Source organism: Nomascus leucogenys, chromosome 22a (genome assembly GCF_006542625.1).
Source record: "Nomascus leucogenys isolate Asia chromosome 22a, Asia_NLE_v1, whole genome shotgun sequence".
NCBI classification, from domain to species: domain Eukaryota; kingdom Metazoa; phylum Chordata; class Mammalia; order Primates; family Hylobatidae; genus Nomascus; species Nomascus leucogenys.
In genome coordinates this window covers 82,388,429-82,395,102 of record NC_044402.1, presented here as the reverse complement: position 1 = coordinate 82,395,102, position 6,674 = coordinate 82,388,429, and the positions used below count along the sequence as shown (strand labels likewise).

The following is a 6,674-nucleotide window of genomic DNA, read 5'->3' as shown; positions in this document are numbered from 1 at the left end:
ATGATTCAGTAATTCCACTGCTTAGTGTACACCCAAAAGAAAGGAAATCAGTAAATTGAACAGATATATGCTCCCTCATGTCTATTGTAGCACTGTTCATAATAGTCAAGATTTAGAAGCAACCGAAGTGTCCATCAACAAACCAATGGATAAAGAAACTGTGGTGCATATTTTCTTTGGAGCACTATTCAGCAATGAAAAAGAATGAAATCTTGTCATTTGCAACAGCATGGATGGAACTGGAAGTCATTATGTTAATTAAGTGAAATAAAGCAAGCACAGGAAGACAAACTTTGTATGTTCTCCATTTTTTGTGGGGGCTAAAAATTAAAACAATTGAACTCATGGCAATAGAGAGCAGAATGATGGTTACAAGAGGCTGGGACATGTACTTGTGGAGTAAGGGAGTAGGGCTGGTTAATGTGTACAAAAATATAGTTATATAGAATAAATAAGATCTAGTATTTGATAGTACAACAGGGTGAATACAGTCAACAATAATTCATTATACATTTAAAATAAGTAAAAGTTATAATTGAATTGTTTCTAACACAAAGAAAGGATAAATGTTTGAGGTGATGGATACCCCATTTACTCCTAGTTTATTATTATGCATTGTATGCCTGTATCAAAGTATCTTACATACCTCATAAATACATACACCTACTGCGTACTCATGAAAATTTTTTTAAAATTAAAATTAAAAAAAAGCAAAAAAGAACTCTAGGTTAATATTTTTTTCTTTCACAACTTCAATATTATTCCTTCACTTTCAACATGGGAACTGTATCATTAGCAATCTGATTTTTTTTCTCTTGAAAAACTTTTTGGATTTTTGTTTGTTTGCTTGTTTGTTTTTTGAGACAGAGTTTCACTCTGTAGCTCAGGCTGGAGTGCAGTGGCCCAGTCTTGGCTCACTGCAACCTCTGCCTCCCGGGTCCCGGTTCAAGCAATTCTCCTGCCTCAGCCTCCTGAGTAGCTGGGATTACAGGAACGCACCACCATGCCCAGATAATTTTTATATTTTTAGGACAGAGGGAGTTTCACCATGTTGGCCAAGCTGGTCTTGAACTCCTGACCTCGTGGTCCACCCTCCTTGGCCTCCCAAAGTGCTGGGATTACAGGCGTAAGCCACTGCGCCTGGCTAACTTTTTGAATTTCATATTTATCCTTGGCATTCTGAAATTATATTAGGGTATGTTTAAATGTGGATAGTGTTTTTTCTATTCATGCTACTCAGAAGCATTTTGGATCTTGTAAATATTTTTAATGACTTGCTTTTATCCTAAATTTATTTAGCAAGTTTATGGTTTGGGGTTGCTATTTATAATGATCTTTATCAAACAGAATTGTTAGATAATGTTTGTATTGTATTTCATCAGATCAAATGAGACTCTCTTTTATTGTCACAGAATATAAGTTCTGAATATAGAAACTTGCCTTGAATGTTTGAGAGAAGGCCAGACTGAGAAACCTCCAGGGTGTACAAATAACTTTTATTTAGAGTCTTGGGGATCCCCAGCCCTGCTGTGTGTTGTATATTACCTTGTATACTGCCCATCCTGGGGGCATCATGTGTCTGAACTCCTACTTCAGAGTTCACCCCTCTCAAATGTGTCCTGCAGACAAAGGGAATCAGTGATTCTCCTTCCTTCCCATGTATTCTTGTGGATGTGAAGGTCCGTAGTTAGCTCAGGCTCTGCTTTCCTTTTATCTCCAGCCACAGCCTCATGCAAAAAGGACTCTCCTAGGAAAACTCACTGCATAAAAACAAACACCCCTCTAGGCTTCATTCTGGAGTAAACACTGCTGGGGTCAACAGCTGCTTATTGAGGGTAGAGGGTGGGACCCAGATTATTCAAATAAAGTCTTTAATTTATTGCCCTGATACCTGGCCCAGGGGCCCCTCCCGCTCTTTGCTTTGTTTGATCTGAGCTTGATGTTTCTCTGCAGCTTCCTTAGAAAACTGCTATGATGGGTCGTCGGCAAAACCTGAGTCCTGTCCTCTCACTCTCCTTCCCGGACAGCATGAGCTTCACCACTCGCTCCATCTTCTCCACCAACTACCTGTTCCTGGGCTCTGTCCAGGTGCCCAACTACGGCGCCCGGCCGGTCAGCTGCGCGGTCAGCGTCTATGCAGGCGCCCGGGGCTCTGGTTCCCTGATCTCCGTGTCCCGTTCCACCAGCTTCCGGGGCAGCATGGGGTCCAGGGGCCTGGCCGCGGGGATGGCCGGGGGTCTGGCAGGAATGGGAGGCATCCAGAATGAGAAGGAGACAATGCAAAGCCTGAATGACTGTCTGGCCACCTACCTGGACAGAGTGAGGAGCCTGGAGACCAAGAATGGGAAGCTGGAAAGCAAAATCCGGGAGCATCTGGAGAAGAAGGGACTCCAGGTCAGAGACTGGGGTCATTACTTCAAGACCATCGAGGACCTGAGGGTTCAGATCTTCGCAAATACTGTGGACAACGCCCGCATCGTTTTGCAGATCGACAATGCCTGTCCTGCTGCCGATGACTTTAGAGTCAAGTATGAGACAGAGCTGGCCATGCACCAGTCTGTGGTGAGTGACACATCCATGGGCTCCGCAAGGTCACTGATGACCAATGTCACTTGGCTGCAGCTGGAGACAGAGATGGAGGCTCTCAAGGAGGAGCTGCTCTTCATGAAGAAGAACCACGAAGAGGAAGTAAAAGGCCTACAAGCCCAGACTGCCAGCTCTGAGTTGACCGTGGAGGTAGATGCCCCCAAATCTCAGGACCTTGCCAAGATCATGGCAGATATCTGCACCCAGTATGATGAGCTGACTCGAAAGAACTGAGAGGAGCTGGACAAGGACTGGTCTCAGCAGATTGAGGAGAGCACCACAGTGGTCACTAGGCAGACCACCAAGGTTGGAGATGGTGAGATGACGCTCACGGAGCTGAGACGTACAGTCCAGTCCTTGGAGATGGACCTGGACTCCATGAGAAATCTGAAGGCCAGCTTGGAGAACAGCCTGAGGGAGGTGGAGGCCCGCTACACCCTGTAGATGGAGCAGCTCAACGGGATCCTGCTGCACCTGGAGTCAGAGATGGCACAGAGCCGGGCAGAGGGACAGCACCAGGTCCAGGAATACGAGGCTCTGCTGAACAGCAAGGTCAAGCTGGAGGCTGAGAGCGCCACCTACCACCACCTGCTTGATGACGAGGACTTCAATCTTGGTGATGCCCTGGACAGCAACAACTCCATGCAAACCATCCAAAGACCACCACCCCCCCGATAATGGATGGCAAAGTGGTGCCTGAGACCAATGACACCAAAGTTCTAAGACATGAAGCCAGCAGAAGCAGGGTACCCTTTGGGGAGCAGGAGGTCAATAAAAAGTTCAGAGGTGAAACGGAAGGAAGGAAGGGAGGAGGAGGGAGGGAGGGAGGGAGGGAAGGAAGACAAGAAAACTGCTATGATGATGTGACACACGCTTCTGTTACAGCCTTTATTTTGCAGTTGTCCCTCTTCTGATTTCTCCAGCAAAGTGATTCTATCTGCCCTTTACTTTCCAAGAATCACTCAAAATTTCTGGTCTGAGTCCATCTTTTAAAATCAGGGTATATTACGGAATTATCTACTAAAATGTTTGCTATCATTTCAATGCATTTCAATGGAATTTCTGTAATTCATACAGGTACAGAAGGGGAGCTAGAGCATGTTTTGTTTCATAATTTTCATGATTTGATTACGTTGTACTTTAGAGCAAGTGTTCTTTGTTTATATGAGTGACCCCCACAAGAAAGTGATTCCCAGATGGCAGCATCAACATTTCAGCTGTCCCCACTGCCTGACACAGTTGCCTGTATGTGGAGAGACTGCATAAACAAGGACACAAACATCAAAAAACACAAGGGCCCATGGCAGAGAGAATTCTGAGTTTTGTGTTAATGGAAAACACTAACAGAAACTGTTGAAGAGAGGGGGAGAGAGAGGTGTTTGGAGAAATTGGTGGAAATGGAGGATGGAAAACGTTTCATGTGACATTGAGGTTGTTCTTCACTCTTTGCAGAGCTCCAGTTCTCCTATTTGGATGAAAGAACAAAAACTACAAAATTGCCAAGATTCTTTCTCTTTTACTCACTGTATGCTTCTATGAATTTGATACTGGAAATCAACAGACATTACCAGACCATTGATCTCACAGTGCCTCCAGATAGAAGCCATATGGTTTGTGCTCATCCAAAAATGAGCAGAGGCAGGCTTTGGAAAAATTGTGAAAAACTTATTATTTTAAAAATTTTTGTTGTTTTCTGTAATTTATGAACAGATCTTCTTTCCCTCTAGACAGTTCTCCACTATAATTTTTGGTTTTCTTTCTTTAAACCACCACACCTTAATGACTTACTCTGTAGCTAACTCTACAAATCTCTGATAAGGTATTAATTTATAAAGCAGGTGTTAGCTGATAAGGATTGAGGGCAGATACTTTATGCAGGTATCCATAATTTTTGAGGCAATATTTACCTTTTATTTTGTAAGACATTTTTAGTTATAAGGAGAAAAATTAACACAAAAATCACATGGTTGAACAAATTTGCCATCTAATAAAAGCCTAATTTTTTTTAGATCATTGGAGCCTCCTACAATGGCTTCTTATTTTTCAGCATGGCTACTACCTAAGTTAAAAACATTATTAACTGGATACTGCAGAGTCCTAAAACACTTAAAAAGCTAAAGTCGGCCGGGCGCGGTGGCTCACGCTTGTAATCCCAGCACTTTGGGAGGCCGAGGCGGACGGATCACGAGGTCAGGAGATCGAGACCACGGTGAAACCCCGTCTCTACTAAAAATACAAAAAATTAGCCGGGCATGGTGGCGGGCGCCTGTAGCCCCAGCTACTCGGAGAGGCTGAGGCAGGAGAATGGCGTGAACTCGGGAGGCGGAGCTTGCAGTGAGCCGAGATTGCGCCACTGCACTCCAGCCTGGGCGACAGAGCGAGACTCCGTCCCCCCCAAAAAAACAAAAAGCGAAAATCATACTAGTAAAATGATATATAGTGACAATGATATTGGAGGACAGGCATACTGCTCAAAGCTTTCTCCAATTACAGTCCATGCATGGACAGACAGCCACCTCTCTCTCACCTGCTATCAGGTTTTCAGTCTACAGAAAATTACAACTTTTAAAAATGGTCTTATACACCTAAAATGTGGCTTTTTTTTCAGCTGACACTAAAATGACTCATTTCCTATTATATACATACACACAGATGTCAAAATATTCCCACATATTTTGCTGGAATGTCTTAATTTTAAATTGGAGCTAGAAAGTTCTAGGCTAAAGACTAGCCAACCTAAAATGTTTTTTAAAGATATGTATTAACTAGTTGATGGGTTATGCAGCATGAAACTTTGCTCTGTATAAAGCAAATTTAAATAGACATAACCCTTAATTACTCACAATACACAATATAAGAGACATCTTGTTGATTCAGATCCAAATGCTTAAAAACAAAAAACAAGTTTATCAGTTGAGTAAATAAATAATAATATTTAGCACTTACCATATGTGTGAGGAGAGTAGGTATTTACTAATATTGGCATTTCTGAAAATGAGGTTGCTACTATCAAGGGAAATTTCTACAAAATTCTTAATCGTAGGTTTTCAATTTACTGACAGTTTAAAAAAAAAGCTATGCATTTAGAATGACTAAAATTTACAGACTGAGGCTCCCAAGTATTGTAGAGAATGTAGAGTAACTGAAATTCACATATACTGCTAGTGGGAGTTAAAATGCTATAATCACTTTGGGAAACTATATGGCAATATCTATTACACTAAAGCTTAACATATGTGTAGTCTATGCAGTCAACTCTACTCTCAGGTATTTACACATTTCTTGCAGAAATGCAAACATTTGTGCCTCAAAATACACTTAAAAGAAATTTATATCAGCATTACTCATAATAGCCCCAAACTGGAAATAGCCCAAACACCCATTAGCAGTAGAATTAATAGTGAAACAGTTATATAATTGAATACTCCACAGCACTGAAAAAGAATGACCACCCTCTAGATGCTACAATGTGGATGCATCTCAATCAGTCAGATATAAAAGACAGACAAAGAAGAGTACATAGTGTATGATTTATTTACATAAGGCTACAAAGCAAGCAAAACTAAGTATAATCAGAGTACTGGTTACCTTTTCAAGGGGTTTATTGATGGGAAATGAGTACAAGAAAGACTTCTGGGGTACTTGTATTATTCTATATCTTGATCTGGTGCTGTAATTACCTTCAGGAAGAAGGACCCACTGCCCAACTCATGGCTGCATGGATATTGTTCATCCACTCTGTTCCCTCTCAAGTTCATGCCATTGCAGTGTATACAGATGGTGCTTCATCCCCATCCCTATGGATCCTCCTTATGATTCCTATGCCCATCCCCCAGCTTTTGTATTTGTACTTCTAACAGCTCACAGTCTCGATCTTCAGGGGACTGTCCTTGGTTTACTACAGCCTTTTTGGCCATACTTACAGCAGAAAGTGCCAGGGAGTTTATGGCCACCACAGGGCAAGCTATGGAAAATGACTCCCTTTCCTCAAGCCAGGACAAACTCAGAAATGTCATTTCCTTTGCACAGCTCCCTGCAGGATCAGGCTGAGAAAGGGAATTGACCTGAAATTAGTCCTTGCTTAGCTA

At 42.3% G+C, this 6,674-nt stretch overlaps 1 pseudogene; it reads left to right on the top strand.

Moving 5' to 3' along the window:
- Nucleotides 1-2,028: 2,028 nt before the first annotated feature.
- LOC100603469 lies at nt 2,029-3,500 on the top strand (annotated as a pseudogene).
- The last annotated feature ends 3,174 nt before the right edge of the window (nt 3,501-6,674 follow it).